Source organism: Drosophila sulfurigaster, chromosome 2L, assembly GCF_023558435.1.
Source record: "Drosophila sulfurigaster albostrigata strain 15112-1811.04 chromosome 2L, ASM2355843v2, whole genome shotgun sequence".
NCBI lineage: Eukaryota > Metazoa > Arthropoda > Insecta > Diptera > Drosophilidae > Drosophila > Drosophila sulfurigaster.
Window position 1 is genome coordinate 22,991,003 of NC_084881.1, and position 21,997 is coordinate 23,012,999.

At 38.0% G+C, this 21,997-nt stretch overlaps 1 protein-coding gene across 7 annotated transcripts in view; it reads right to left on the minus strand.

The window, feature by feature from the left end:
- The window catches only part of LOC133843727 (dual specificity calcium/calmodulin-dependent 3',5'-cyclic nucleotide phosphodiesterase 1), a 99,262-nt gene that overhangs the window by 52,712 nt on the left and 24,553 nt on the right, over window positions 1-21,997 (minus strand). For 2 of the 7 annotated variants that reach the window (XM_062277390.1, XM_062277405.1), the window contains exon 1: window positions 16,620-16,970. The exons of 2 other annotated variants lie outside the window; for them this stretch is intronic. The gene's annotated coding sequence lies outside the window, so the exon portion shown is untranslated. Of the gene's footprint in view, window positions 1-16,619; window positions 16,971-21,997 lie in introns of those variants that run through there. 3 more of the 7 variants (XM_062277399.1, XM_062277421.1, XM_062277429.1) reach the window with 3 other exon arrangements.

Genomic DNA, 21,997 nt, shown 5'->3' on the forward strand with positions numbered 1-21,997 from the left:
GAGAGAGAAAGTATAAGAGACTATACGAAAAAGAGAGAGAACAACTTAGTTGGCTCATTAGCATTTGGGGACACCAGAAGCATAAGGACATGTGAAAGGAATGATAGGAAGCCAGACAGGCGACAGGCCCTAAAGTCAAATGGGCAAGTTTGGTTTTGTTTTTGTCATCATCAAAGCCGCATTTCAATTGCAAATTGCCTTTTGCTTTCCTTCCTTCATGTGTTTTTTCTTTTTATTTTGTATTTTACCCTCGGCGTTAGTATGCTGCTGAGAAGAGCGAGCGAGTGAGCGAGAAGAGGCGACCAAAACTAAACTTATCACACGAGTCATGTAAGCAACATATGGTCTTATTCAAAAGCCAGAATAACTTACATGTTTTTTTTTATAAAATCTATTACGATGGATTTATACTTTGAATAAATAAATGAAGACTTTTCAATGCGAAGGAATTTGTAAGCTTTTAAAATAATACTTTAAATGTATGATGTATATTTTATTTAAAAATAAAAAGGCAATTATTAACTGAACTTAATATACATAATTTAGCTTTAAAGTATTTGGCTATAATTACAATAAATTTTTATAATTTATGAAAATAGTTGTAAAGTAAACTGAAATATTTTGAGTTTGTATAACAACCAATAACTGAGCCTAATTTACATAATTCTTCTATCAAATATTCGGTGGTAATTTAAAAATAAATATTTGCTAAGGAGTTTATACTAAATAGTATAAAAAATTTTTACTGAAACTGGATGCGACCAGATAAGAAAGTGTAAAAGTTTTTTAAGAAATACTCTTGTCTGGCAAAAAAACGGAAAGTCTTAGTTGACTTAGCTGACAATCTGGTATGTTTAGTGGTAAATTTTCAATATACCAACAAAAGCTTTCGGCATATTTTTGTATTTTTGCGGTATATTAATTTGGTATATTTTAAGAACAATACCGCGCTGTTTGCTCTTATTCAGAATGGGTAGCGGGTATCTCACAGACGAACACGCTCGACTGCAATTTTCTTACTTGATAAAAATTCTTCATTGGCCTTGTGCTACCTTACAATTCTATTAAAAACTTTTGCGTTCTCTCGCGTAATATAATTAATTATTGCCCCCGTTTTTTCTTAAGCCGCAGAAACTTAACCGATTGTGTTAAACTGCATTGCATAAGTCAGACTTGTGGCCGTATTTTGCATACCAAGCCGACGGTGTGGAGCCCCTTTTTGCTTAGTATGGACCCCAGCTGTGGGCTTTAGTAGCTGCAGTCAGCTAGTCAGCTTACAAATTCCATTTACATACATTTCAGAGGCAGCATTCTGAGGCAGAAATGAGAAAGTCGCATTATTAATTTGCCGCACCGCACGACCATAAATAAGACTGTCTCTCTAACCTACAGCAGCGAGCACACACACACATGTGAGCATATATAGTAGAGTAGTCTTCTCTATATATGCATGCCTATGTAATACATATGTAAATGTGTGCATGTAAATAAAATTCAAAGGACTTGCCCACTTCCATATGGCAAGAATTGTATGGCGAAGCGGGAAAAGGAAGAAGGTTTGCGGCTTTTTCTTGGCTTGCCTCGTATTTCTTGTTGCGCCACGCAATTTTCTTTGCCAATTTATTACTATTTTGACTTGGAGGAGCGAGAGAGAGAGAGAGGAAAAGAGAGCGGCGACAATTTGTAAAGCAGGCAATTATCCTTATTAGCTGCTTATTTATAGCCAGCCCATGTTTGTTTTCTCGTTTTGCCATTGACGCATAAGCGATGAGTTTGAGCCCATTTGCAATGAACGAAAGGATCGAGGGAAGGAGTAAGGATTGAGTATGTTGTATATTTGTTTTGTATACAGTGCAACAGCTGTTGTTGTAGATGTTGCTTTTGGCATTCAGTCGCTTGAATTGAGTCTGCGAATTGAGTTAATGAGCTGCCTGCCTCACTGACTTTGTGTGTGCTTGAGTGTGTCTGCTTTATTAATGTAATTTCCATGAGACACACTCAGATCACGCAGCGGAAGCAGCAGCTTCCCTCACACTCTCATCGACAGCTTTAAGTCATTCAAAATTAATACATAATATGTTGAACGCTGCTCTCACAGCATGACAGGTGGAAGTGGAGGAGACGAGATGTGGCGGAAGCGGACTTGAAAAAGTCGCACAACATAAAGTACATTGTCAAATCTGCGACATTTTTATTACTGACGCCAGGGAGTAGACGCTTCCCCTGCCACGCCCCCTCGCTCTGAACTGCGGAAGAGTGCGGAAAAGTGTGTGTGTGTGTGAGTGTGTTCGTATTTACATGCTGATGATGTCGTTATTAAACGCATAAATAAATTGTCAAAAAACGTCGCAAACGCCGCGCGTTCGCAACTCGCGGCAAGGCTTCTGTGTATGTGTGTGTGTATGTATGTGTGTAGCTGTGTGCCTTTGTTAAAATTTTTTATGTACTTTGCAAACGCGGCAGCTAAATGAAAAACTTTGTCTCATGCGTTTCACTTTTTTTTTGTAGCTGTCTTCTGCCAGGTTGCTGTTTGCATTCCCACCCAAGCACCGAGCCGAGCCTCTCGTTGTTGACTCTGCTCAACATTTTATGACTTTATTTCACCAGCAAACATGTGCAGTAAGTGCCCAACGAAAGGGAGCAGCGAGAGAGAGAGAGTGAACGAGAATGACAGTGGGGTATAATGCGGCAATTGACAATTAATTGGTTGGGGGACGCCAGTGACAGCGACCTCAAAATGTCGTAGACAAAATTGTCCCCAGGAAGTGGAAGCAGCGCGCATCAAAGTGACGCAGCATATTCATAATTTATAACGTACGCAGTGTGTGTGCAAAGGCGACAGACGAAAGCATTTAAATGAGGGAGGAGCAGCAGTAGAATCAAGTAGGTTAAAAGTCAGCAATACTCTACCAAAATATGAAGTATAGACATGAAGTTTATTACGTTGCGTTGAACGAAACGAAATCGTTGCAATAATATAAAAATTGTTAAAATCCAGTTATTATTTTTTATGCTGCTTTGTTTGGCAGTCTGGTATATTTTCATACTTAATGGTATATTTTGAATGTAATAGTACATCGATATACCAAATATAGTCATTGGTATATTTTTTTGTTATTTTGGTATATTATTATTGTATTGAAACCAATTTATAGCATTCAGTATATTTACGGTATTTCTTGGTATATTATTATTTTATTGAAAATTGGTAGGAGATATCTCACAGTCAAGCACTTTCATCTGTAGCTTTCTTACTTTTCATTATTCAACAATTCTAAACAACAAATTGTTGAATAACTTTAAGCATCAATAGATATACTCGTATGTTATAATATGTAGCTCAATGTTTTTATGTGCAGTTATATTTCAAAGTCGTTGAAACTCTACCAAAATAAAAAGTACAGACACTGAGTTGCCGCAACTTAGCTAAAAGTGACACATTTTCTATGGCTACTGCTTGTTGAATAACTTTACGCTTTAATAGAGATATAATAGCGCAATGTTGTGAATCTAGTTGGCGCCACTGGGCAGCTGGCATACGAAGCAGCAACGACTTAAAAGTCATTTTGTGGCTTCATTTGCATGCGTCCATGCATGAGACGCCTCTTGTCTGCTGTCGTTTAACTGATATGGGAATGTGTGTGAGCTAGTGTGTGTGCGTGTGAGTGTGTGTGTGTGTGTGTGTGTGTGCAAAGGACAGTCCAGCACTGTATGGTTGGTGATTAGTAGCCCACGTCTATCAACAGTTGCCCTAATGCCCAAGCAACATGCAACACCAGCACCAGCCACAGTCCGACAACTGACCTCATTCTGTTTACATTTGCAGCTGTTGCTACTAACTAACCAAAGTCTCGACTGCTCCACTTCCTCCCCTCCCCTGTCCACCCCTCTCGTTGCGAAATGCCAACGCAATCCTCAGATCAGCAGTCCCTATCAACAAGCAAACCCTGCAGTGAATTCATGTGGCAAAACAGACCCCGTTTTAGCAGCAGTACACACACATGAGCTCTTCAACACTTGTTTTTACACAATTGACTGGAAATGTTCCGTTTGCTGAGACTCTCTACCACTTCTCAGTCTGTGCAACACATTCGAGTGGCGCTAGCATTGACTTTAGGCAGGCAAAATCAAATGCGGCATTGATGTGGCACGTTTCTTTGGCTAAACTGTAACTGCAACTGTAACTCTAACTGAAACTGTTTCAATGGCTTTGCATAATGTTGTGCAACATTCTTGTTCGCATTGTTGACTTCGCAAATGCAATGATAGCTTTTCAAAAGCTTGTAGATTAATCTGGATTCCGGAATATAAAACTGCAGAAGCTAAAGAGAAATGTAGAATTATTTAAAGTGCTGCCTCTATTGATGTTTTCAATATAATTTTCTCCCATAATTTAATTCTTCATAAAATGAAATCGATTCCTTGCCCAACCCAGTTTGGTGTCAATAGAGTTTGTAGGAAATTTAATTTGTCGCAATTCAACTTGTGTCATTGTATACTAATTGCAAATACTTCAATGCGGCATTTGAGAAAGTTTTGTTGAAACTTGGCAACAACTGCATTTCCACAATGTATGTAAAGTTAACTGAGCTACAAAACTTTATAGTGTGTATGTATGTAAGCTATTTGGTTTCTTGGGCGAAAGTTGTGTGCAGATTGGAATTTTTGCAGTTGAAGAGTCAAACAGTGCGTATACGTAATGTAGGAAAGTGAGCCAAAGTAGCAATTGAAGCGAACAATTGGCAATATGTTTTAGACGTATGGACGTTCAAAAACATAAACAAATATGCTGAAATTGTGATTATATTTCATGCTTGGCTTAGCTTTTGTGGAAATTGCAGCTACTTTGATCAAGTTACCAAGCCGAGTAGAGTTACCATACAGTGGGGCAAAATTGCCTAGACTTGGAGAGTTGAGTCAAGCGCATTACGTCACATATGAATGTATGTGTAAATATGTTATTTGCAGATGGGGGAAAATCAACAACGTCATGACAAACGTCTGACAAATATGCCAACTTTTGACAGCCACGCCCCAACGCCCACGCTTATTTTTTCACGTTTCTTTCCCTCTCTTTTTTTGGCTATGCAATACGCTTCATATTTGTTGTGTATTTGCGCTTGCCACACACACTCTCACAACGAATGTTGTGACTGTTTTTTGGGGTAAATAAAACGATACGATGAAACATCTCGCTTTTCCTCCATTCACTGATGACTTGCCGAATCAGTCGAAAGAGACAGAGAGAGAGAGAGCAGTCGACACTCGACACCACTTGGCCTGTCTCGAGTCTAATGATGCGCCATTTCTCAAATCTTACGGCTACATTTGCCCCACATACACACATCTCTCTCTAATGGCGTGAAATTCAAAATGACGCACAGAGGTTTTCATGTCGAGCACCAGAGGACCCCGAGACACCAGGCCATTTGCCATTTATCAAGTTTATTAGCGACAGGCCCTGAAAGCAGAGCCATGTTGTGACTTTTGTCGGTGGAGGGACTGAAGTCTCACACACACACACACACATTACATAAGCTGTGCTGGAATGCAATTAAAAGCCCTAGGAATAACAATCAAACGTATGAGTCACGTACGCAAGGCATTTTTGTGTAATTCAATTGTAAATCATTTGAAAATTACAATCGAAAAAGGAATATAATTGCTTGCATTTGCTTTAAGCTTTGAGCTGCCAAAATCATATGCTTGAAATTTCAACAGCATACTTTAAGGCGATTTATTCGATTTATTTGCTTGCGAGCTTGCCTTATTGATTCAATATTCGTTCAAAGTCGTTTTTAGTATGCAACATCGCCTTGCTACGCCTGCCCCAAAAAGTATGCAACAAACTTGCAGTCGAGCACCAAAATGTGTGTGATTATATATGTATGTTCAATATACATGCAAGCAACACTTTGGTTGCTTTGCTCTGCTGTGCTGCATGTGTTTAATGTGCACATTTCCATTTCAATGCACAATTTCTATAAACCAAACTGGCTAGAAAACTGCCTTAGAGAGCCAGAGAGAGAAAGCGAGAGAATTTGACGCCTTGACAGGTTTATCGTCTGGTGGGAAGCGAAAACTGGCTCGCCATGGCCTGTTTGGCAGCCATCCAAATTCCAAAATCCTCAACTAAGTTTTTGACAAATCACTTGCACGGCTTTACAGCTTTTTGCGAAAGGGCAGCTCAAAATAAAACTAAACTTTGGCGCTGCAGTTGGCAGCCGGTTTCGACGCATTAATTAAAAGCAAATTACAGTTGCGTTTCCCTTTCTTCCCTAAATTTTCTTACTGTTCTTTATTTCTTTTTTTGTCTGCTGATTGTAAAATGTAAAACTTTGGCTGCAGCATCATTAAAAACTTCTTAGTCGTGTATTTGTTTCGTATTTCTTATTTTTTTGTTTTTGGTGTTTTTCTTATTAAATCAACAGTATGATTAGCAATTCAAATGCGAAGCCACCTGTCTCAGTTCTCAAGATAGACGAGAAGCGAGGGCAGCTGTCGCGCCGCAAAGAAAGTTTAGCTAATTAAAGTGGCATCAAAAACCGCCGACCGCAAAGTTTATAAGCAAAAAGCAAGCACAAGAAAATGTCAAAACTGTGCGCGCAAATTGTGCAATGAGCCTTCGGTTGCCTACTTAAGAAAAAAAAGAAAAAGCTGTGGAGATTCTTGTTTAATGTTTGCTGAATATTGTTTACGCTTTCCGCAGGGCAATCAAGTGACGAAGATGTTTCAGATTGAGTTGCCAAAAAAATAACAAATTTTAAAGGCTGTGTAATTCTTACTAAAGATTGGACTAAACTAAACTTAAACTAATGAAAATACTATTAACGTCAGAAATGTTGCTGCTTTGGTCGAAAGTAATTTAAAGTTGAAGGCAAGCAGAACTAAAACGTATGAAAATAGACAGCTTGAGCTAATGATTACAAATGGCGAGCTGTGTGCATAGAGTATATGGATGGGCTGGCAGATATGCAAAAGCCGGCATAATGAGCAAGACCTTTAATGAGACAAAGACAGAAAGGGAGAGAAAGGTGAGTGGGATGAGCATAAGGCAAGGGGCACATTGGCTTGCCACAAATTTGCGGATTGTGCAGTTCGCTGTCAAAATACGAAAAACGAAAATTTTAAATGTGTTTACCCAAACAGTTTGGTTGGCTGGCACGCAGGACGCAGCGCAGGAGATGTAGAAACACATCAAGGAGAGAGAGAGAGAGAGTAAGAGACAGAGAGGGAAATGAACACAGCAAGCTTAAAAGCCTGCGACTGGCAGGCAACCAAGCAAAATGTTGCATAGTTCTAGGCGCGCTGAAATGTGAAACCATTTTGGGGGACAACAACAACAACAACAACAAAAACAAGCAGCAGTAACAAAAACGAAAACGAAAACAATAACAATAACAAAAGGGCAATGAATGAAAATATCGTTGAGACGCAACACACAAAAAACACAAAAAAAGTTGCAAATTGTCAGCAAAAAGTTGGCAACCAAACTCTGACTATGTCTCTATGTGTTTTTTTTTGTTTTGGGGAGGTATATATAAAAAGGCATTCTGGAGTTTTTGATTTTTGGCAAAGCGTGTGCACGAATGTGTGTGTTGTGTGTTTTGTCTATTTGTGTTTGGTCTTTATGGCGCCCTGATTTAAGGCAGCAAACATATTGTTAGCCAAGTGCATCAGTTGGCGAAAATAAATGTTGCTCAAGTTGATTCTATTCTATTTGAGTTGTAAAGTACTCAAGCTGGGGCTGCATTAACTTCTATGGGCCTGAGTATCAGGACAACATACGAATATATTCCATTTAAGCTTTGCTCGTCTGCGTATACGTAATTTGGTAATTTAAGTTTGGTTGATGGTACTTTATAAGTAAGCGCATAAATGGATTTGGGAGAGAGCGAAAGTAAAGTACCTGATTTAATACCCACTAATGTAGTTTGAATTGTTTGGCAATGGTGCAGCAAGTACAAAGCATATCACGTATACGTATACGTAATATTTGCTATTTTCTGCTATTGTACTTTTGGCAAAGTGAATTGAAGCAGGAAGCCAACCTAATGGTATTAACGTTTAAAGTTTAGTTCAAAGCTTTGATGTTTGTTCTGTGAAAAGGATTAGTTTACTTTAATCAAATGAAAAACTTGATGTGTACTCTTAATTAAATTGTATGCGAGTAATTTTCCAACACACTTTGTGATTTAATTAAATATTATTTTAAAGCATATTTTAATTAATAAATGGTGTCGTTTATTACCCGGCTATGCGGTAAAAACTTCTCTGCAGACAGCGTTAAATAACTTTGCTCTAGTTAAGTTATGGCCAAGACAACCAACGCCAACGAGCGCCTGGCTATGGCTTGTGCCATACTTCATTAGCACATTTTACTTCTATTACTAGCTCAGGTCGTTGTTGACAGCACCATAATGAGTCGTTTGTCGTACCTGCATAAAATGATTATGCCGTAAAATGCAAAAAAGGACGACCGAAGCGCTCTGCCACAGAATCCACTTAGCGGCTGTTTGCCAAGACCTGACATGTGTCCGAATTGCGTCGCCCTGCGACAACGCGACATCGGTGCTGCCATTAAGCGGCTACAATTTCAGTGCAGGGCACAGCGCAGTAGACATCAATATGCGTCGCGGGCAAATAGCTTGATCAAGTTTCGTTGGTGCGAAAGCGCCACCAAATGTTATTATTATCCAACGAACCAGGAGTGCCGTCAATATTGTCAATTTTCGACTAGCTTTTCCTCCCACTCTCTCTCTCTCTCTCTCTTTCTATCATTGTGTGTGTATGTGTGTGTTGATTTTATTAGGCCGTCGAGTGCTGCCCAACAATTGTTTGCTTAAAAGTTTTTACCCACACACACTCATACACGTGCACGCGAATGAAATTTTGTTTTGTTTTTGCCTGCGCTTTGTGTTTGGTTTAGTTTGTTTTTAAGGCCCAAGCACGTTCGTTCACACAGCCATAACTAGAACTCGGCTGTTTGGGGGATTTGGGGCGACGAGATTGAGGCTCGTCCTTGTCACTGTCATTGTCCCCACAGATTTTGCACGTTTGCTATTTTGACATTTTTTGCGATTATTGATTAGATAAACGCCGTCGACAGTAACAGCAGTAGCAACAACAACAACTACAACTACAACGACAACATAAACAACAAAACAAAGAGCGTTAAGTCGTTGAGCAAGAAGAGAAGAGTGAGAAAAAAGTTCTTGACGACACTTAAGTCACTTAACCATGGCCAATGGGGAGATTTCATTTTTCGCCTGAACTTAAAAAGCGATTCATCATTAAAGAGCTGTCTTTATAACCTGCCTGTCGACTGACGACTGACGACTGTCGACTGCTATTTAGACCTGCATTTATGTATACAGCAAACAGCAGCGACTAAAGCGAACAGCTAATCAAAGTTTGTCATGCAACTCACGCCTGTCGGAGGGATTAAAGCGTGTGTCCTGCCATTATTACTTATATACGGCGGACAGGTGTTTCTGAAATTCGTTTCGTTTTATTTCGTTGCGCCTTTCACACACAACTTTCAGTGCTCAATCTACCACACGCAGCACAAACGGAATAACAAATGTCCTAAACGGAGGCGGCCCACAAAAACTTATGCCAGCATTAGCTCGAAGCCAAGAGCTGTCTTTCGAATGTGCGAGCGAAGAGCTTAGAGATTGAGTGAAACTGTCGACAACAGATCTGGCTAATCGCCAAGCTTATTAAATGCTGTACTGTGTGCAGTATATTTCTGGCATTTTTATAATGCCATCAAAGGCTGTAAAGGATTTGTAACATGCTGCACATTCTATCTCTCTCTCTCTGTCTCTCTCTTGTGTGCTGGCTAGAAAATTTTGCTGCACAATTAAAGTAAACCTCACACTGTACTGTAATGACTTTTTCTTTGTCTATAAAAATGATTGAATAAAAGGTATTTGTTTAAATAAGAGTAAACTGAACTCTGAACTATAATGAGTTTTATTTTTAACTTGTAAACTTAACTCTTAACGCCAAGGGTTTTTATTTGATTTAAAAAATGTATGAAATACAATTTATTTGTTTATTTTGTTGATTTAATTGAGGAGAAACATTTTAACTGAACTTTATACTGTAATGATTTGTATTTGTATTAAAAAATGTATGAAATACATATATGTAAGTGTTATTTTTTTGTTTAGATTTTACTTAAAAAGTGACAATTTAAACAGAACTCTGAATTGTTGTGAATTTGAGTCGATAAACAACCCTTTCAAAATAAAGTTTTTGCAATTTTTTATGTCTAAATTGAAACTTTTATTTTAAAACTAGACCATATTTCCTACTTTGTTTATAGCAATTGCGTAATTTATGAATTGAAATTATTAATCACATATTTTCATCTCTTTAAAACGTCTTATTATGGACGACACCCAAAATCTATGGTATATTTCGAAAATACTACTTCATCGATATACCAACTATGACCTTCGGTATTTTTTTAAAGTATTTATGCGTTATATTGTGTTTTCATATATCACAGTCGAACCCATTTAGTTCTGTTAATACGTCTTCCATATTTTTATATTTTAAGAGCCATAAAATTATATAAATGCAAGCTGCCTTTTTTTTGCCGACATATGGCTTAAAATGTCACCCTTTTTTTTTGTGTGAAATGAAATCGAAAAAATGCAGGCAGCCGTCGAGTAACTACATTTCGATCTAAATCCTGGTGACACCTGCCCAAATTGGCAAGGCTTTGTGTCAGTCAATCAAATTTGCTCAAAGTGGCGTTTAATTTTTATAGTAGTCAGTTATGCTGTCACTCATTTCGATTGCTCCTCTGCCCACAAACAAAAGCAAGGAATAAGCGGGCACAGTATATGATACACACATATTCACACAATGCGGCAACAAAACAGAAACAGAAACAGAGAAACAACAACAGAAACAAAAGCCGCCGCATTTACACCCAGAACAAGCAAAAACAAGCAAACAACAATACCAAGAATTGCGGGAGGAGAGGTGAAAGAACAGATTAAATTGCTCGCGCGTTTAATTTTTGAGTGAATTTTCCGAACATTGGCCAAAACACTGCCTCCCTCACATCAGAGAGAAAGAGAGACACACGAAGCCTCTGGCAACCCAAACAAACTGCTGTTGGTTTTTTGGCTTTTGTGTTTTGTGCTTTTTGTGGGCAACGAAAGAAAAAGAAGAAAATAAATAAATGAAAAGTTCAGCTGTTTTTCTTTGTGCTTCTCAGACTAATACGCGCCTCTCTCTTGCGTCTATATTTATCTATAAACAACTTGTGTTTTTTTTATCTTCTTTCATTTCGCTATTTCTTTTTATACCCGCTACCCATAGGGTAGAAGGGTATTATAACTTTGTGCCGGCAGGAAATGTATGTAACAGGTAGAAGGAGGCATCTCCGACCCTATAAAGTATATATATTCTTGATCAGCGTCAACAGCCGAGACGATATAGCCATGTCCGTCTGTCCGTCTGTCCGTCTGTGTGTCTGTGTGTCTGTCCGTCCGTCCGTATGAACACCTAGATCTCAGAGACTATAAGAGATAGAGCTATAATTTTTTTTCGACAGCATTTGTTATGTTTGCACGCAGATCAAGTTTGTTTCAAATTTTTGCCACGCCCGCTTCCGCCCCCGCAAATCAAAAAAAATCGAATAACAAGTGTAATTTTAAAGCTAGAGCTACGAATTTTGGTATATACAATAATTACTGTAGTAGTTATGATTCCTGAAAATTTGGTTGCGATCAGATAAAAATTGTGGAAGTTATTAAAGAAATACTTTTGTATGGGCAAAAACGCCTACTTACTAGGGGTCTGAGTTGCTTTGGGTGAAAATCTGGTACATTGTGTCGTCTATGGTATATTTTGAATGGTGTGCTGTATCGATATACCAAACATACCATTTGGTATAATTTTAGTATTTTTTTAGTATTTTCGGTATATTTTGAAAATGATACCGCAATATTTTGCCTTTATTAAAAATGGGTAGCGGGTATCTCACAGTCGAGCACACTCGACTGTAACTTTCTTACTTGTTAATATCTGTGAATATGGGGCGACATTCGGCCTGTTTATGTAGTAAAAAGCTGTTGTGACAGGCTAATTGAATCAATGAATCTCTGCATCGTCTCTCACCACAACATTTTTCACAAATTTTCCATGCGAATATGTTGTTGTTGTTGTTTGAGATTTCAAGGTCTGTCAGTTTCATTAGCACATTTGCGGATCATTCAGCTACAGTTAATGACAGTCGATTGTCCAGATTAAATCGTACTTGTAATTAACACCCAAAGGGCATCGTTAACATCATTTAAGACATTTCTGAAAGCACACGGCGAGTGGTCTCGCCCAAAAAACATCAGCACAACAAAAAACCAAAAATACAAAAAGAATGCGATAAAAATTATTGAGACCGCGAATCGGCTTCTTTTCGGGTGTCATCAGCACACAAAACTGGTATGAACATTTCATTTCTTTTCATATACATATATTTTTTTTTATCTTTGCTTTTGGGTGATTTCTTGAGTGCCTTGCACTTGACCAAAAGGCGATGGAGATATGACAATGCGAGCGATTTGAAGCGCAGCTATGGCAAGTCGATCAGTTCAATACTCTAGATGATTGGAATTGAGTTGTTGAGAAAGAGGGAGATGATATAAACATTTATCAATTAAACTGAAGTAGAGGAATTTTAACATACTTGATATAAGTAGTCTAATAATCAAAAAATAAAGTATTAGTGTATTAATATACTTTTACTTCAATTAAAATATAAAACATTCGGCTACTAATAACAAGTATGCTAAAATACTTCTATAGAATATTTTAATTTGATTCATGAAATTAACTAGACTGAACAGCTTCTTTTTTATAAATGAAATTAATTATATTTTAAAGAAACTGTTAATGAAATATTTGCTTAATAAGAAGCTGTTTTAAGATTTTAAATTCATGTATGATTCTATTGTCCAAAATCTTAGTGTCAATACCAGAGATTACCATTTTAAGGTTTGTTTTAAAGACAGGTTTCACGCATGTTCTAAATCAAACAGTACTTCTCAACTTTAAAAGAAATTTTCAAATATTTTTTCGGATCTTATTGCTTTACAAAATTAAAGAAAAACACTGTGAACTTTCGTCTTTTCTGTTTTCTTTGTCATCAGCTGCAAATGAGTTGTTGCATTCAAGAGACTCGCTGCAAGTGGAATGAAATGAAGAAAACGCGACAGTGGACGTAAAAAAAGAAGCTTAAAATGCATTTAATTAAATTGCTTGTGCGTCTGACTCGGCCTCTGCCTCTGTCTGTCTGTCTGTCTGGCTGTCTCCGTTGTCTGTTTGTCCTGTTGTCTGGTTGGTTCCGTTGTCCCGTTTTGTGGCTGTGTTGGTTGTGTTGCGTTGTGTCCAGGATGAAACGAGTTCAGTTTTTGGGCCGCCTGCCGACGCATCGCCTGCTGATGGGCATTGAAAATTGATGGAGCCCCCAATTCTCGATACATTGTTGTTATTATGTATCTTTTGGTGCGCGTATCTTTATGTTATGTTATTGTTGCTTGCATCGTATGGATGCGGCATAAAATTTAATGAGTTTTTGTTATTTTGTGTCTTGTAGTATCTTGCAGTTGGCAATTTTAGCTCATAATTTTTAAATGTAGGTTAAACATTTTTGGCATTTTTTTTGCGTTGTTGTTGTCGTTGAACATGAAACTGCAAACACGCAAAAGGGTAACCAAAATCGGGCAATTGCATTGCTGCGAGTCGACTTGAATATCTCTCTGTGTGTGTGTGTACAATAATTGACGAGATCTCTCTGAGCCTAAACGTGAAATGCCTAGTACGCGATCTGGGTTTAATTGATCCCCTGGGCTTGTCAATTAGCTGCTTGAGCTTAGAGCTCAGTGCCATACACGACAAAAAAAAAAGGAAAAACACTTGAAAATGTTGTCGTAGATGTCGTCGTCGAAACACTTCAAAGATACTTTAAAATCTCCACAACATGTTCATAGATTGCTACGCATCTCAAACTGGCAGCTGCCTAACTGAATCGCAATCTAACAATAGTCCAAATTAGAAATAGACAACACTACAACAGCAACAACTACACGTAACGACAAATACCAAATCGGACAGACGGACAGACGGACTGACAAATTTTTGCAAATGCAATCGCAGCACACTCACAACAAAATATATTTGAGACTCGAGTTTCAGCTTTTGTGTGCGCTGTTCGTTGAGGGATTACAAGTGTTGTGGCGGGGAGGCGTGTGTACGCGAGTGTGTGCGATGGTGTGTGTGTGTGTGTGTGTGTGTGTTGGCCAGCGAGTTGACAATTGCCATGCGAGCAATTAACAAAATTGTTTTTTTCTCATTTTATTTATTTTTAATTTAATTTTTTCTATATTAATTTTTCTCGTTTTTGGACTTCTGACGTCGCAACGTTTAAAACGTGCGCCGCGGCGTAAAAGATATAAACATTTTGTATCTTTGTATCTTTGTTGTTGTTGCTGCATCCGTTAGGTGTGTGTGGCTGCATGCAAATGTTGTGAATTTCGGCATTTCGTTTGGGGCCAACTACAACACTGTTTTTTTTTTGGTTGGTCGTCGACGTCGCCGTTGGCGCCAGCGTCGCTGTTGCTGCTGACGTCGACTGAGGCGTGTGCGTCCGGTGCGCAGTTAGCTTTGATCAGCATTTGAAGTTGTTTTTGTTGTTGTTGATTCTCTGGTGTAGTTTTTGTTAGTTTTGTTTGCATTTGAGCGAGCGAAAAAAATAAATGCTGAGCGAAATGTAGCGCACAGCAACAGCAACAGCAACAATTTGAGATTTGTATAAACAATTTGCGTCAAATGCAGCGCAACATTTATACCAATATTTAACATTTATTTGCTTACGTGCCACTGGCCATTAAGTATACGAACGGTCAGCCACACACAACTTTGTAAACGTTTATAGGCATTTTTATAATTAGTGTAATACTTGCGGGCAGAAGAATAATCAAAAAGTCCCAATGTGTTGGAAATACTTAAAACGTTTTTATATTGATGCGCCAATAATAATTTTAATAAATATTATATGTATTGATGAGCTCATTTCCGTTGGCTAAATGTCTGCGGTTTTAAAATCTATTCTTTTAATTGCTGAATTTGCATATTTGTTGCCTAAATGAATTCGCATTTAATTGAATTAAAACCAATAAAATAAAATAAACTGAAATGTAGCAACCGTTACAGCTCTTTAATTATCTGCGTGGTATCTGCAAGTTCAACAAACTCGATCGTTTCTAAACTGCAAGCATATCTACGTTTGAATCATTGACAGGTTTATTGGCATTGCCGAGAAATGTGTGCAATGATTTGCTTAATGGAGTAATGTGAAATTCGCTCAATCCTATATCATATGTACATATATCAGATCGGGGCAATTGGTTTTATCGCCGCTACGAGGAAGTTTCAGTCGCGTGTGACGCTCTCTCGCCATCTCTTTCGCACAGTCTTCCCTTTTTTGTTTCTTTTTGTTTTTATCGCCTGCAGCAAATATACATAAGTATAAAAATTATATGCGTGTATGTGTTTTTTTTTTTGGCAATAGAAACACGTACGCTGCAAATTATGCGATAAAATAAACGGCGAACTCCCCTCTTAATGCGCAGTACTCATTGTACTGAATACTTGGGTTACTCTGTATTCATTTTTATGAGATTTTACATTAAACTGTTGAACATTTATGATTTGACGAGGGGCCCGCAGCCCGCAGGCGGCCAGACGTCGCGGATTTGTAAATACGTGCATATAAAAATCAGTTGTAAATCGATGTTAATCATTTGTATACATTTTGATGGAGCGACGAGTGCCAAATTGATTTGATGGCTTTCAGTATTTGGGTAAAATACAAATATATATGTATATGCAAAATATAATGACGTCAAATGAGCCAAATCGGCTGTCTTGAATGGTTGATGGTGGATGGGGGGAGGGGGAAATAATTATTATGGATTGACAGCAGGCAAACGCGGCGAATGAACAATATGCGTGCCATGCGGCGTATGAGCAATGCTCAAACATCCATTAATTTAATTAGCAATTTTGATAATATCTCACACTCGAATCTGGTTCTCAAATCATTATTCCGCTGATGGCAAATAAAGCGCAGCATTTATCAGCCAACAAATACGAAATTGATGAACAACAATTTTGTGTGAGAACTTTTTGAAAGTTTCTTGATTTTGACAACTTGCATGATTTGTTTTTGATTTTTCCTTTTTTTTACATTTTTTCTCGGGGGGCTCTCGCGTGTTTCATGCTTGCATTGCACATAAGTTGTGACGCCGAAAAATATGGGCGCGGACTCATAAAAGGTAACCATAGACAACAATCCAGCGATAAACAACAACAGAAAGAACTAATGTATATAACTAATCAACAAGAACAGCAATTGCAGAGAACAAGGTGTGGGAAACTCTGATAATGAGATAACAGTTCACATTTTCTGTATATATTTGCTTTTATTCTGCATACGTTTTTATTTTGATATCGCATTAATGATGGATGTCGATGAATAATGTAAATGGATACAACAAAAAAATTATAAATCAGTTGGATATTAAATACACTCGTACACATTGAATTGCGTTTCGATTTCGATGTTGAGATGTTGAGATGTGATTACGATTTCGTTGTGATTTGCATTACAAATGTGAATGCGATTTCTGCACTGCACAGCAAACAAAACAGCTTCTGTTTTGCAGTTTATCGATTGTTGATCGCGACGATATTCGATCTGCGCTTTTATAGACAACTAATAATCGCGGCGGCCAATTGATGCTGCCTAAGCAGAAGACGCGACTACGATAAGAGCAGCAGCAGAAGCTGAAGCAGCAGCAGCGGCAACGAGACGAGACCGACTATGACAACGACAACGACGACAATGACAACAACCACGACGACGACGACAACGACGTCCGCACATGCTGCCTGCTGGGGATAAACTGGAACTGGATTTTTCGGAGTTACGACAACGTCGACGCCAACAGCAGCAGCGGCGGCAGCAGCAGCAGCAGCAGCGGGCCACTTGTGGGCATATAGAATCACAGAGACAACAGATATCGAGACTCTCGCACTTGCACTGCACAGAGACACCGAGACTGAGACAGCGACAGCGCCAGAGCAGAGCATTAACATCCCACCAAAAAAAAACAACAACAGCACACACCATAACCCGTCCAAAAGCAAAGCTCTCAATCTGCGCGCGGAAAACCTGCCGCAGAGAGACATCTGCAAAGAGAGGGAGACAGATAGAGAGAGAGAGACAGAAAAGCGAGAAGGAGTGTGCTAAATGCCGAAAAGCTGCTGTCAACACATTTTCATCACACAAATTTCCCTGTGTAAAAGCTTTTGTCTTTGCTAAGTTTTATACCTTTTCCCTTTTAGCTTTTATTGCTGACTAAGGATAAAAGCTGAAAATATCTAGTTATAACTAGTTGTAAATCGAATTAAGTTCAGTTCGGTTTAATATTCTCAAATTTAAATTTAATGCTCTTCAATTTATTTAAATAAATGTTTTAGTTTTTCGTAGATATTCCTGACTTCTTCAGGCCGCGACACCATAAAAAGGTTGTCATGGCCATATAATAATAATAATTCCTGACTTCAACGCCAATTATTAATAATACATATGTATATTGTAATATTTTAAAATGAAATTAATAAACGATTGTTTAAGTTATCTGTGAAATTTTAAGTAACAAAATAAATTTAAAATATGATTCATTTAAATAATTGTTATTTATTTATTAATTGTTTTTAACAATTAATAGATCTTTTCGATTATATTTAAAAATTAAGAAGCATTCAAATAAAATCCAAATTTAGTGAAATGAATTTATGTTTATAACAATTAATAGTTGTTTTATTAGAACTATAACATTTTAGACACAAAGTCACATAAAAATTAATTTATGTTTATATCATGTTTAATGATTGCTTTGCCATTGATTTATTATTATATTAGGAGATAGCATTTTCTTTGTCTACTCATTGCTAAAAATATCTGCATTTTTATCTACTATACTATCAATAATTCAATTCGTATTTCTAATAGAATCATTTTTATGTGATATCTGTGGCCTGGGCATTTTTATCACGCCTTATAACCTGTATCTAAAATTAGCACCTTGTGCATTGTTGAGCTTTACGCTCCGTAAGCTTTTGACATGCTGCCAGCGTGTGCCGCAAACTTTTCTGTGGTCTTAACTAAAAGCGATTTCCCGCTATTTGCAGCACTTGCAATTGAGTTGCTCTCAGAGTTAACTTACGCTCTCATTCTCTACTGTTCTTTCTCTCGATGTCTCTCTCTCTCTCTCTCTGCTGCTTTTCGGAGCGTTTGTTTTTGTTGTTTACTTTTTGGCGCCTCAGTCTGGGAACTTCAACAGGTTGCCACCCACTTTTTGTGGTTTGTGGACCTTTGTTGCTGTTGCTCTTGCTGCTTTTGTTGGCGCTAATACACCGAACAAAACAAATGAAAAGCAGAAATTTTGGAAGGACGACCCAACCGCACACATACTTGCGCATAAGTACAAACGAACGAATATAGGAATAAATATGTAAAAATGAAAGAAAAAAATAACTTTAGCGCCTCCTTGGGGGGCGACCCAAACAAGCAACAGCAACAACGTGAGCGACAGCAATTTTCAACTGCTGTTTTCCTTAAGTTGAACAAGTGTTTTTATCTTTAGCGCTCACTCGGTCTCTCATCTTTATTTTTTATTTCCGTAGGATATTTTCAGGTATTTGCCTTACACGGGGGTGGTTGAGACTTACCCCATGCCCAAAAATAAACATTGAAGCCAACAAGAGGCGTCTTGCCTGCTGATCTCCGTGCCCCAGCAGCAGTAAGCAGCCAGCTCAGCTCTCCCCCTTGGTCTTACCTTTTGGGACGTTGCTGTGTTAAGTGGCAAAAGTATTTGAGCGACTTACCTGTAAAGAGACAAGCGAATAACAACGTGAAATCAGTTATATTTATAGCCAAAAACAAAACATAAGATTACTCGTACACTCATTTTTAGCCCTGTTCTCCCCAGAGTGTGTGTGTGTGTGTGTGTGTGTTAGCCCTGTTAGGTGCTCTGGGGGCGTCGGCTAAAGCTCTCATTAATTGTGGGCATGGCTCGGCGAGCTCATTAAATGCACACAAAAGCTGCGGCGGCTCAAGAGGCAACCCATTAGCATTAATTGAAGCAAAGATGAGACCATCATCATCACAATGATATCGACGATGACGATGACGAGCTACAACTGTCTTGGGCTATCCTTGTGAGTGTGCACTGTGTTTATGTTAAATTTTTACAACAATGTAAAATCCGCTTAAGCAACGCCTCAAAGTGTGCTACAGATAAATCCAAGCCAGGCATGAAAAACAAAGACAGCTCAGCATTTCTGGGAACACTCTTAGTTAAGGGACTTTGTGAAGCTTCAATTGCTTATTAGCAATTACAATAGATTCATAATAAACTCCATTAAATATTAATTAATTTGGAATGATTACAATTGTTAGGAATAATATCTAACAAATTTTGAATTTTAAAACAAAGTTCAAATAGGTAAGCATAGAAGTTATATGAGGATCTTAATTGCTTTGGATGTCAATTTGGTATATTTTGTATACTATGGTGTATTTTAATTATAATAGTATGTCGATCTTGGGTAGAAGTTATTTGAGAAGTCGAGATTTAGTTTCTTTTGTAGTAATTTGATATATTGTGTATTCCATGGCTTATTTTAAATTGAATAGTATATTGATATACCAAATATAGATTTTAGTATATTTCGGTATATCGATTTGGTAAATTTAGAGAATTATACCGCACTGTCGAGTGAGCTCTTTAATATTTATAAAGACATTTTCGATTTCTTCACAAAATTAAATGCGCTTTACTTCAGGTATTCTCTACATTAGATCATCACTTTGTTGTGTACTTAATGGCACGCTTCAATACACTGCCAGATGTGTACTCAAGTGCACTACTGAGGAGACAGGAAGTTAGAGTAGGTGGCAAGGTGACAGAGAACTTGAAAACAAGCAAAAGCTTTTGCGATGATTATTAGAGTGTTCCAACTGATTGGCTAAAACTCAAGCTTGTTTCGTTTAGATAAAGCGAATCAATTAAAGTTGAAGAAACTTGAGCCTAATAACTAATTGAAACACAAAATCTGAGCTCTGGTATTTTTTTAACAATTAGATTTTATTTATTTTTGAATGCTTTTAATAGCAATTTGCTTACTGTGTCTAAACAAATCTAAAATGCATTTACAAAGCAAAAAATCCCACAATTCATATATTGGATTTCTTGACAAACGTTTGCAAATTGTTTTGCTTGAATGCAAAATAACTTTTTACCCAGCTTGTTTGACAGCATAATTGGGCTAATGAAGTTGCCTCTGCAGGCGATCGAGTGTGGGCGAAATGTCAAATTTGAAACTCAATCTGAAACTCAAATGCAAATTCAAATGCGAAAATATAAATTCACCATTTTGATACACATTTTTGTGAGTGTTAGCAAATGTGAATTCAATTTTGTGAGAATGACTTTAGCTATGAAATATGAATGAAATCTGAAATATTTGTAGTTGATGTTCACTGCACACAGTAATTAAGTTTACGTACAATATTTTGTTCGTCGGCACTTGGGCGCAACGTAATGCAATTTACAGCTCAGTACTAATTGTAAATATTACTCATACGCAACGTTGAGCAGCAAGTATGGCAGCAAAATGTTTATGGCAATGCGCCAGGAAGACATAGTTGTCTGTATGTATGTGTCCGTGATAGATAGAGAGTTCCATGTCTGCTGGGCAATACAATTAGAGCTCTGATTATCTAATGGACCTGCAGTAACAATTAGTCAAATGCTAATTGGGCAACATACGCAGCAATGTTCTGGGCAACAACAACAACAACAACAGCAACAACGAATTAATTGGACGACTCACCTGTGCAATGTTTGGTCACTTTATCAGAGGATACGTAGGGAGCACTACTTCTATCTGTATAACTTTGTCTGTGCAGCTAAGGCTTGTGCTTGTGGCATGTGCACTGTTTAAGCGTCGTTTAACTTCTGTGGCTGCCACAAACTGCAGCCAGTTGACCAAGCTGTTTTGAGTTTCCCAGCTTGCCTAATAGTTGCCTGCTTGGCTGACTGGCTGCCTCGCTGCCTTGCTGCTGCCCCAAAAACTGGACAAACAGCGCTCGATTCTCAGCCATTGGGGGGCTTGGCATTGCGTGACACGCACAGCGTCGACTTCGCAAATATAGCCGAGATAAAGACACGCAAATAAGCCGCAGGCGCCAGCGACAAATTCGCTGTAAAGCTGCAAAAGCGTCGCCAGGCCGGCATTTAATCACTGTTATTAATAAATCAAAAATCTGCATCTGCATTTGTAACTAAATTTCAAAAATTGAATCTAATTAAGCGAACATGCCCAGGCAACACTTGGTAAATAAACTTTTTTCTTGTTTGTCGTTTACCAATTTCACACAAATCAACGCTGAATGTCAAAACGCATGTTGCACAAATGCGTCAAATGCCAAACTAGGCGACTGGCAATAAATCATCCACTGCACACCGACAGAGAGAGAGAGAGAGAGTGAGAAATTAAAAGAGCAGAGAAGTGTGGTAAATATGAGAGAGTAGAGCTGATTGATAAAGAGAGAGAGAGAGAGAGAACAGCAAAGTCTTGTTGTCTATCGATCGATCTGACCAAGCGTCGACATCAAAAACCTGCTGACAGATTCCTGTGCAATCAAGCGAGTGAGCCAAGCCAAATCAACATGACGTGTTTAACTAGCTAACTAACTGCGACTAGTGAATGCATTAAAAGTACATTTGGGAAAACACGCTGAGTGGGGATTAAATTTAAATTTTGGTTTATGCTGAGATTATTTAAGGAGTTTAAATTTCATTTTATGCTTTGGTTAAAGTATATTTCATTAAATTTTAAATTT